Raw genomic sequence first — 12,027 nt, forward strand, 5'->3', positions numbered from 1 at the left:
GGTCTTTATTTAATGTGTCAATCAAAGGATGGACAATGAGACCTGGGGGTACAAATGGTCAAGAGAAAAATCTAAGAAGAGTACAAGTCCAAACAAAACTGACTAGCCGCAGGATTCATCAAAGTTAAATGCTAAGCAAAGACCATCCTGCTCGCATGGAACACCAGATAACCAGAGAATGGAGGTCCAGATTGTCACTTTATATTGTGTAGGCAGAGATCAGTTGACTACTAAAGCGATGCTAAAAAGTCTTAATGGTACGGTGCCTTGTGATTCCCCATCCCCCATGAAAGATTGATCACTGAGAACCTTTGTATATTAAAAAAACTAAATTAAAAAGTGAAGGGGGTGAGGAATAGAAAGCGAGCTGTGGGTGCTGAAGACCAGCTAGTCCTATGCAAAAAAATGACCATGCACTAAATTGACTTTATTGTAAACTGCACTCCTGTGAAGCCCCTTGGGACATTTTCCTTCGTTTGGGGCGCTATCTAAATGCAAGTTGTAGCTGTGGCTGAGAGATTTGTGGCAGGCCACCCTGTGTGATGCGACGCCAACTGTGGGAAAGTGTAGCCTTGCAGGACTAACTCACGTTTAGCTTGGAGGAGGAGGGGCAGGCACTAAGACAGCCCACACTTTCATCGATCCACAATGAAGTTGGCTCTCTACAGCCCAGCTCATTTTATACGGAGTGTATCTGATTGCTGAATAACTACCACGAAAAACAAGATGTAGGACTGGGCCATTCGGCCCATCAAGCCAGCTCCTCAATTTTTGTTCAGCACGACAGCTATTATTCCTAAGTCCATGTCTTTTCCCCATATCCCTTACTCCCCAAGTATCCATCTCTCTTTATAACACCTCAATTCACTTTACATCTATGGCTCCGCCCAGGGGCAAAGATTCCCACAGTCCTCTTGTGTGAAGTTTTCCTGGATTCTCCTTTAACCAGCTGAGCTCGAATTCTATGTCCCCTTTTTCTGGAATCCCTTACTGGAGGGGAGGCTGGCTTCCCCCCATCTACCCCGCCGTTTCCCTTTAATATTTGAAACCCCTCAAATCCTATCGCTGCTCGCCCACCTCACTTTCAGGGCTATAACCTGAGTTTACTCATCTCTCCAGACCACGGGTGGTCTTTCCGTCTGGCCGGCACGAGGAAGATCCCAAAGAAAGAGACACAGAGGCAATAACATCAAGTGAGATTTTTTTTTTTTTTGCATACAGATTTTTATTTAACTTAAATCTTGTACTGTAACTACTAGAAAAAGCCAAGTAAGAAGAACCTATAATCGCTTTAGCTTCAGCCGGTCAAAATAGACAAGTTTTTTTCTTTTTTTTTCCCCTTTTTTTTCTCCTCTCGAATGAAAAGATTCCATAATATATCGAAATAACAGGAATAAATTCTTACAACAGAATATACAAAACATTTGAAGTTTTTTTTTAAACTAGCGAATCAAATCTCCATATAAACACAGGAATTGTATGAATAATTTACACACAGCAAGTCATTTTTTTTGTATTTAATAAATTGGCCATCTTTCACTGCTCAATTTAAAAAAAAAATAATCATTTAATAAACAACTTGCAGGGTTGGGGGGAGGGGGGAAAATCATCCTTGCAATATGTCATCTAAAGTGTTCATTTTTCCCTCCTGGAGGTAGTAATAGTAATAATCTCTGGCCAGTCTTGTCTATCCGTGTCTGCACTGAACTGTACAATGAGTGTTTTTAAACAATTAATATACGATGACACCGACTTGAGGAGTTGAACACCACCAGGCTGTAGATACAGAGCTTCAATCGTGTCCGTTTCTGCCCCTCCCTAGTTTTCTAGAGAGAATTGGCCAGAATTTAGAGGACTCTCCCCCCACCACGAGAATAAAATGATCATCTCCATACTTCCATTCCCGACTAGATGACTGAACTCGACTAAATTCTCTTGGGAATCGTTCTAGTCTTGTGCAGTAATTAAGTGCCTTTATTCAGAACTCCCTCGTCTCCCCTGAACGGAGACTCATTCTGACCAGCTCTGTATCTGAACCGTTCCTGGTCGGGAATACACTTCCATCTCTATATCCCTTGCACTCCCATCAAGGTGTTGCCAGATGGCTTGTGGAAAACCAATCCTTCCTTGTTTAAAATCGAAAACTGAGACTCGTGCTTATAACAAAAAAGTACCAAAGATTCCCCAGCACCCATCAATGTATCACGTCAACTGCAATCAATAGTCACTGAAACAACACTACACTTGCACAGAACTGTGTCTCAGCTTTACCATTACTTGGGAGTCCTGGTTATAAATGATCACCATTCCATTAAGCTCAGTAACTCGTTGCTGCAAAGATATGTCCCAAAATGTTCAGTTCCTTTGTTACCCACAGTTTCGGAAGGTACGCCGGTTTGGTTGTGTAAACCACATCTACACCCAGATCTACATTACTACACCCAGAACACCGCAACCTTCCATCTGTAAACTCTCCTTTTAGCCTCAATTCTTCTGGGAAAAAAAAATAAAGCATCCCCAGAACCTACACTGGCACACCAGTTCTCTGGGGTATTTGTAGCACTTCAGAAACAATAATGGATAGTCAATGTGATGGTGTCATTTACTTATACCACTGCAGAAACACTTTTAACAGACCCCCCGCCCTTTTTTTCCTTCAATGTTTATGTTCCAGACTCCACCTCCCTTCACTCGGAGGGATGGACAATCTGGCCAGCCAGATTACTTGGCAACCGTCGCGCATACCACTCTTTGATTGGCTGGCCTAGGGAAAGGGAGGTTTTGAACTGAACCGGACACGTGGATTGTATTCGATTATATCGGATTGGATTGGATTAGATTGCATAGGATTGGATCGGAACTGAACTGGACCATTGGAATGGATTGGATTGGAACTGAGTTGGATTGGAACGGAGTTGGATTGGAACGGAGTTGGATTGGAACGGAGTTGGATTGGAACGGAGTTGGATTGGAACGGAGTTGGATTGGAACGGAGTTGGATTGGAACTGAGTTGGATTGGAACTGAGTTGGATTGGAACTGAGTTGGATTGGAACTGAGTTGGATTGGAACTGAGTTGGATTGGAACTGAGTTGGATTGGAACTGAGTTGGATTGGAACTGAGTTGGATTGGAACTGAGTTGGATTGGAACTGAGTTGGATTGGAACTGAGTTGGATTGGAACTGAGTTGGATTGGAACTGAGTTGGATTGGAACTGAGTTGGATTGGAACTGAGTTGGATTGGAACTGAGTTGGATTGGAACTGAGTTGGATTGGAACTGAGTTGGATTGGAACTGAGTTGGATTGGAACTGAGTTGGATTGGAACTGAGTTGGATTGGAACTGAGTTGGATTGGAACTGAGTTGGATTGGAACTGAGTTGGATTGGAACTGAGTTGGATTGGAACTGAGTTGGATTGGAACTGAGTTGGATTGGAACTGAGTTGGATTGGAACTGAGTTGGATTGGAACTGAGTTGGATTGGAACTGAGTTGGATTGGAACTGAGTTGGATTGGAACTGAGTTGGATTGGAACTGAGTTGGATTGGAACGGAGTTGGATTGGAACGGAGTTGGATTGGAACGGAGTTGGATTGGAACGGAGTTGGATTGGAACGGAGTTGGATTGGAACGGAGTTGGATTGGAACGGAGTTGGATTGGAACGGAGTTGGATTGGAACGGAGTTGGATTGGAACGGAGTTGGATTGGAACGGAGTTGGATTGGAACGGAGTTGGATTGGTGGACTGGATTGGAACTGAGTTGGATTGGAACTGAGTTGGATTGGAACGGAGTTGGATTGGAACGGAGTTGGATTGGAACGGAGTTGGATTGGAACTGAGTTGGATTGGAACGGAGTTGGATTGGAACGGAGTTGGATTGGAACTGAGTTGGATTGGAACGGAGTTGGATTGGAACGGAGTTGGATTGGAACGGAGTTGGATTGGAACGGAGTTGGATTGGAACGGAGTTGGATTGGAACGGAGTTGGATTGGAACGGAGTTGGATTTGTGGACTGGATTGGAACGGAGTTGGATTGGAACGGAGTTGGATTGGAACTGAGTTGGATTGGAACTGAGTTGGATTGGAACTGAGTTGGATTGGAACTGAGTTGGATTGGAACGGAGTTGGATTGGAACTGAGTTGGATTGGAACGGAGTTGGATTGGAACGGAGTTGGATTGGAACGGAGTTGGATTGGAACGGAGTTGGATTGGAACGGAGTTGGATTGGCGGATTGGATTGGAACGGAGTTGGATTGGAACGGAGTTGGATTGGAACTGAGTTGGATTGGAACTGAGTTGGATTGGAACTGAGTTGGATTGGAACGGAGTTGGATTGGAACGGAGTTGGATTGGAACGGAGTTGGATTGGAACGGAGTTGGATTGGAACGGAGTTGGATTGGAACGGAGTTGGATTGGAACGGAGTTGGATTGGAACGGAGTTGGATTGGCGGATTGGATTGCATAGGAAGCTTCAATGGCTGCCATTCATGTTTTCAGGCTTGAGTGATTGGTTAACAGGAGTTGGGTGTAGGGTTAATTGGGCCCCATTCATTTTTTCAAGGCAGACCAAACCTGCATGAGAGATATTTCACCCTGGGGCTGAAGCCCTGGACTAACTGCTCAAAACAGAACATGTGACGATTGATCTAATCGCACTCCTCAATATACACTCTGCTCATCAGCTGTGTATCTGAAAAATGATGGAAGTTGAAAATCCTCATTTGTTGCTATAGATTTATTTTTCTAATCTATAATTTCCATCCCTGCCCCTTCTCTCCTGAAGGCAGCGAACCCGTTTGGGTTCAGTTCCACAGGTTCCAACAGCCCTTTGGGCCAGGTCCACGTGTGAGCACCAACAGGTATCACTGCCGACCCCGATTCTGTCCTCGTCTAAACTCCGCACGAGTGTGCTTTCAGTCGGAGAAACCTGCCCGGTTTTCTTTCCCCCCCCCCCAACCCCATCTCTAGCCCAGGGTGCAAATGGCAATTGGAGTGACCCCCCAATTGCCAAAGGCACTTTTCATTTTGGCAGTTGAATTAGATTACAAGTTGGTACAAGGGAGGGTCCTGCTAGGCTGGCCCCTATTTGAAAGCTACAGTGGGCACGATTGTTCAGCTTTCCCTGCCCTGGTGGAGGTCCAGCTAGAAAACAGAAAGGATCAGAGACAGCAACTAAAATAATATTTAATAATAAACATACCCGTAAACTACTGGCAATAATGGACTCCGAAAGGTTTGCTTTTCTCTGGGGTTTAACAGATCAGAGAATGTTGTTTCACCATACACCACAGCAAGTCCCTAATACGCTAAAATGAATGAGAATTGCACACCTTTTTGTTCATTACTTGCACACGTACATTTAAGATTTGATCCAATCGTTCTCTTAGTTGCAACTTAACTTCACAAATGGGTCAAATCAAGCCCTAGAGGTAAGGCATTAGACTTCCATTTACAGGACTGGACTTTGAGTTTATGCCTTGGCTTTCACACTGAACTCAGTTACCCTATGTTGCTAAGCTGCAAGAAACCCCAAGCCAGACTACGAGATGTGCTGGCAGAACACTCCACCATGGGCAGTGGAAAGAAGATCGAATCGGGCAGGGGATCCTCCCCGATCCCAAAGTTCATTACCTAGCCAGCCAACAAGGAGTGGTGCTTATGAAGATGTCTGCAAACCAGATTGCCTTGTCCACTTGGTTGAGGGTGGACAGTGCAGAAGCCAGGAAGGCAGGAGATGAGGCCCAAATTATTAGTGATTTTTGTGTTTCACATCAACTGCATTGAATGAATGTGGTACCAGAGACCCTATATCGTACAGCAATGACAGCTTTCATTCTAGCACTTGATAGTACCAATCAGATCTGGCATTATCCCTGTAAAATTTCTAACACAAAACATTAAACCATAGGACAAAACTACAAAGTGTAATATATAATACTTTTGGACAAAACTGGATTGGTTTTCTCAACCATGCTGGTAATTACCTTGAGGTATCCCTTTTGTTTGGCCTAACATACATTAAGATATTTTATTATTTTTTTGTTACAAAAACTATGAAAAGAATCCCCTCGACATTATATTTTCATGATTTTCCTTAACCTCCTGATAATTCTCAAAAGTTTTAAAAAAAAATATATATATATAATATATATATATTTGATAAGCCAATGAAGTGAAAACAGTGGTGATATACGCTAAGCTGCTAAGGTCATAAACTTTGTTCGGGTCGGGTCCCACTGAATGTGACTGCAGAAGGGCCGTCATGGTTGGTCTCTCAATGTAGGCCTTTAGAGGAACTGATCATAGATGTATTCATAAAATTGAACTTTCAGGAAAAACGGAGCCAATGTACAAAAGGCGCTACCGTGTATAAAGAGAGCCAGAGGGGCAAGGTCACCCATTCCCCTAGTGGCTGCGTCTATGCCCGTGTGTTATTCATTCTGGCGGTTAACCTGACCCTATCTCATTGAAATAACCTTGCCCCAATGCAAGAACACTAAACTATTCGTACCAATTAAATTCCACAACCTCAAGAACAACCTGGGATAACATCTGGATCATTTTGAAATGGGCCAAATGGTTACAGTCACATTTACTCCCACAACAGTGCTGTCAATTCTGGTCGGATTACAGATGAGGACAAGATATGCTTTGGTTGGGGGGAGGGTGGGGGGTGAAGAAAGGGAGATTACATCTGTACCAGTCCTAGCATAATTTGGGTCAGTTTCATCAATGGAACATCACTTCTATTTAACTATCAGCCTCGGTATATGGAATGAATAGTCACGACGACAAATGTACAAGCGACCAGTTCGCAGCGGAGGGTGCGATTGGGCACGGAGCTGTCAGGTTCTGGAACTGAGCCTACAATAACTATGGTGTCCATCTGTGTGCTGCATCCATGAGCAGCTCTCACTTGCTCTTGACTTAGAATTAGCTCCATTGTGTTTTGATTTTTGGTCTATTTTGTGATGCTGTTTTGCAGTGGAGAAAAAAAAAAAATCTTTTTTTTAAAAAATGTTTTTGAAACAAAATTGGTACGGTCTTTAAAAACAGATCAACCAGATTTCTGCGCTGAGATTATCACAGTGTATTAATGGAGTTTTAAAAAAAACTGAAAACCCATAAATGCTAGAAACAAAAACAGTAAACACTGAAAATATACACAGTGTCAGAGAGCAGAGAAAATGTCCGTATTTTTTCCTCACTGCTGACTTGACCTGCTGTGTATTTCCAGCATTTTCTCCTCTTGTCACTGCGTTAATGAATATTGTCGTTGTATTGTGATATCTGTGCAAGACCATACTTCTCGTAGCAGGGCTCGCAAGAAACTCCCTACTCTGAAGCCACTGCCTATCTCTGAGCTGGGGGACCCCATATATGCTTTTATGCTGGCTCGATTTTACCTCAAACTCTGGGAGTTTAGTGCCTGTGTTCACACTCGTGCTGTTAAATCTGGCTCATTTATCTCAACGGTGGACTAATAAACCCAGTTTCTCAAGGCTCTAAGAGCCTTCTGCTGGTCCTGTTCTCGCCCAACATCCACACAAGCACACTTTCCAGTGTGAGTCATTGCGTAGTGACCAGGAGCAAGAACCCGAGTTTTCCCTCTTTCCCAGCCAGGGGCACTGAGGCCAGCTGCAACATCCTTACTTCCAACCCCAATGGGGATCAGCTAACTCCTGGGACCACCTGGGCCGAGGAATCGGGGTGTCGGAAATTCAGTGGAAACCTCTTCCTCGATTTTCAACCGTGAAACTGTCGGGCACAGGGACTAACCCATTTAGACCATTTGTCCTTGTGGTATTTCAAGCCGGTTTACTTGCGCGGAGCATCGCACAGAACGGTAGATGACACAGGGCCTCGGTTAAACGTGTGCCTTATTTGAAAAGACAGGTTAAGGTTGGGAAGTGATCCTTCTCCACCCTCGCCCTGCCTTTTCTTGTTCAGATGCTGACTGACCGGCCAGGCGCTTTCAGCATTTGGAGGTTTCTTTTTTGCTGGCATGTAAATTTATTTAATACAAGCCTCAAAATGACTGTTGCCGATATCAGTGGACTGAGGCCTAACTCTCTCACGTGACGCCCCGTTTTGCGTTATTTGATCGCGGGCAGTAACCTATTTACTTAAAATGAACAGATTAACGCCTCTGCTGAAAACAGCTAACTTCAAGGCTACGGCCTGGTCTCTAAATGGCCTACTTCAATCAGGCGGATGTCCATTCTTTCAACTCAAGTATAAAAGTTACTGCACGCTTCCAAAAGGATGCGATTTCCTTAGCTTAGCAATAGGGAACAGCTCATTGCAACTTCTGTCGAGTTATTACCAAGGAACATCATGTTGGAGGGTACTGTCAATACAAATATGACATCATCAGCTTAGCGACAGGCCTCCTTGCGGGCCGAGACCAGGCCCTGCTTTCAAAGTACTAGAATCACCAGCTTTTGAGAATGCCGGGGGTTTATGCAAGGAAAAGGTTTGTCTGATCGATGCAGAATGGATAAGACAAACAAGGGACACAACCCAAATCAAATGATTCATCCAGGCAATTTAAAACATGGGTCCCCGATAGAAGTATACACGCACACACACACTAAAGAAAGGATCTTTTTCAGGGACCCTCCCAATTCAGTTTTACACAGCTGAGGGTTTGCTTGTCCCCCAAGTAGATACTAGGTACAATTTCGGTCGGCCAACAAAATGGGGCACGGTCCCTTTAAGCAGCTCGGACCACACCGAGCCCATATAGCCATTTCCTAAGTCAGTTATGTGACAGTATCGAAATGAAGTGCTTTCAATGATCTAAACAGTTGCTAAGATGGCCACAACGTTATTAGTGATTTTTTTTTAAAATGTCTTTTTTTTTCTCTCTAATACAGATTCCATCTATTGACGATATTGTAAATTAGACAGTTTTAACAAACATTCGTAACCAGCTGTGATCTGAGGGTCTACGGTTGTGATGATCAATATGTGCGACACAGAGGAAAGGGTTGCTCAGTCAGGAGGTCACCAGTTCCAGAGCTCTGTCCAAATCTTACTCCCTCCCAGCAGAAAGAAGGAGCTTCAATCTTGCTTTTAGGGGCTTGGTTCACATGTAACTAATTCCAAAACTCCAAGTATCATCAGTAGTCACATTGGTGCCCCGTTACCCTATTTACAAGCTATTGCTTAGTGGCCCTGAATGACAATTATTTATTCTTTTGAGTGCCGTATTCCTACTTTCTGTGTGACAACAAAAAATAGCGTCATCGCTCTTCCCCACCCCCCCGCCCCCCCCCCCAACACCCACCGACCCCCTGCCCCCACCCAACACTGGCACTCAAGCTAAGATTAGCTAAATCAGCGCTGGGCCAGCATTGAATTTGGGACCTGTAGCCCTCCCGGCAGTGCATCTGCCCAGTGAGCCAGCAAAGAATCCATCCAGCAGCGACAGTAACCGTAACAAATTAACAAAAAAAAAACCTCGAGTGAAGGCCACAAAATTCCACAATTTGTATAATATATAATTTTAAAAATCAGCTTATTTGGGCAGTTTGAGCCAAACACAAAACTCTATAAGTAGCTGGAACACAACAGCAAATTCTACCTGAATCACACCTCAACAGCCTGATAGATGGTCCTAGCTCTGGGTGGGGAAGAATTGCAAGAGCCCTTACAAGGATTGCTTAGGACAGTGCCTGACCCTCACAGTTGTCCCGTTGTACATTATTGCTGTTTTACTTGTTATTGTAATATGTTTAAAGTTACGATTCTCTCCCTCCCACACTTACACTCTATTTTGCTCCATTTCTGAGGCCAATGGAAAATCCGACATTTGGGAATTCAAGACTTCACTTACATGGGGGCTGCTGCCTTGGAGCCAGCTGATTTAACCCGATCCGACTAATGGCTCGCTGATTCTCGTGAAACCTTTGTTGTTGAATTTTGCGCTCGAGGTGAGAGATGTTGTTGGTGCTGGGAAATCGAACACTTCTCTCTTTCAACATCAATAACTCTTGAGATCAGGTACAGCACAGGTGAGATGCTCCCTCCACACTGCTCCAATCAAATACACTCAGGTCAAGTGCAACACAGATGCAGAGTAAAGCCTCCTCGACAATGTCCCCAACGTGACTTAACCCAACCCCAGAGGAGCGCTGCCTACAGTATTAGTGTAGTATTTGCCCATTCCTCACACCAGCCATCCAGGTGTCTTTGAGCAAGAGTGTCGATTTAGTGCTGAAATGGGGGCAGTTTTGTGCCGTGGCCAAATGTCGACTAGGAACGGGATTGAGTCTTTCCAAATGTACAGCCAGGAGAGTTTCATCCCATCGGTCTGGGCTGAACCGAAATCTGTGAAACTGCAGTCTGTCCTGTGGCCTGAACCTATTGCTACAGCCCCAGAGAACTTTTTTAAATTTAAAATACATTTTCTCGACTCTGCTTTACAGCATACAAGGGACAAATGTTTACCTCGCAGCCAAGGGGTGCAGGAAAGTGGCAGTCAAACTGGTGCCACTTGTCACAAGGCGGACTGAACCACGCACCAGATGTGCCGACTGCATTTATGGTCAGATAGTTCCAGAGCTTTGGACAGGAACCAGCTCCCAACAGGCCAAAGATGCAGACCAGGAAAGTCACTAGTTGGATACCCCTGCCAGTCTGTTGCTTACATCCCTCCATGTTTCTGGACCACTAGCCTAGTCTGCCCCCCCACGCGGAGTCTGTCCCTAGCGCGGTGACATCTGGTATAAAAATATTTTCAGTAACTTCAAAGAAATCAATTGGTCATCGACGATCTCTCCCTGTCTTTGGAGGCAATGCAGAGAAGAAAACAGAATTCATTGCTTCTGGCAACAGTCTAAGATTCTGGCTTATTTTAGTAACATTTTGTCGATAGTTTATGGGTTTAAACTAACAGGTCGGAAATGGGGTGTCTTTATTGAATAGCATATATTAGACATTTGAGACGGTCATTTGACCCCAGCACATTTAGACTGCACAAACACTGCTAGAAGCAGCGAATCGACATGGATGGGGAGAAGGTCTGTGGTCCTGTGGGGTGCCTGGCAGTCAGGTTGCTTGGTTCCAATTCCAGTCTCTGGACTGCACCTGGCCTAAACTGTGGGGCGACTTCTGCCACACCCTGTGATTTGATATTTGGTGCAGCGTACTTAACCATACAAGGGAAACTGACCTGACTGATCTGGGGTACAGGAAAGACCTTTCTGAAAACGCGCATACCTTGTAAACTAGAAGATACCTTGCAGCTGATCAATACCAGGCCTCAAGTTGGGCCAATCCAATTCTGCGTTACCTTGTAGCCTCTTTGTCCATGGGCCACTCTTGCTAATGAAGGAGTTTGTTAAACCAGTGTCCCAGAAAAGTGCTGCCTGCACCTTGGTTAGAAAGTAGGAACAAACAGACTTGGTTGACTTGCTCGGTTTTAAGTAATGGCGAATCTGGGTACAATCTGCAGCTCAGAGACCCTCTTGCTCTCCAGACAGAATGGGATTGGGCCTCGGGGGTGGGGAGGCAAAAAAGGGAAAGGGGCGCGTTTCGCACGACTACCGCTCCCGAGACACACCTCCCACTGAAGTCTGACCCATGCTCGCCTGCTGCAGGGAGGAAACTACTTCTAACAAAATTTTGGTTGAAGAGAATAAAAGAATTTGGTGAAGCCATCTTAGAATTATTTTGGCAACCGCTGAATCTTCATCCCTGTTAGGGAGGATGCACCGAAGAAAAAAAAAGTGTACAAACGATAAGAAAGCGAACGGAACATGATGCTAACACGCCCTCTTCCCGCGACCAAAAATAAGGAGCGTGAAACATGAAGTGCGCATGCACCTCAGCGGGATGCTGCAGTAGTTGCCATGGGCACCGTGGCTACCCGATAAGGCGACACATTCATGACAAGACACCGATGGTGAGGGTTCCGGACAACGTTGTAGGTTCATCCTCAATACGGGCTTACGTTTGTAGTGATTGACTGCGGTGTTTGACCTTTAACCCTTCATACCACCCCCACCCCCACCCATA

This window comes from Heptranchias perlo, unplaced genomic scaffold, assembly GCF_035084215.1.
Source record: "Heptranchias perlo isolate sHepPer1 unplaced genomic scaffold, sHepPer1.hap1 HAP1_SCAFFOLD_1650, whole genome shotgun sequence".
Lineage (NCBI taxonomy): Eukaryota > Metazoa > Chordata > Chondrichthyes > Hexanchiformes > Hexanchidae > Heptranchias > Heptranchias perlo.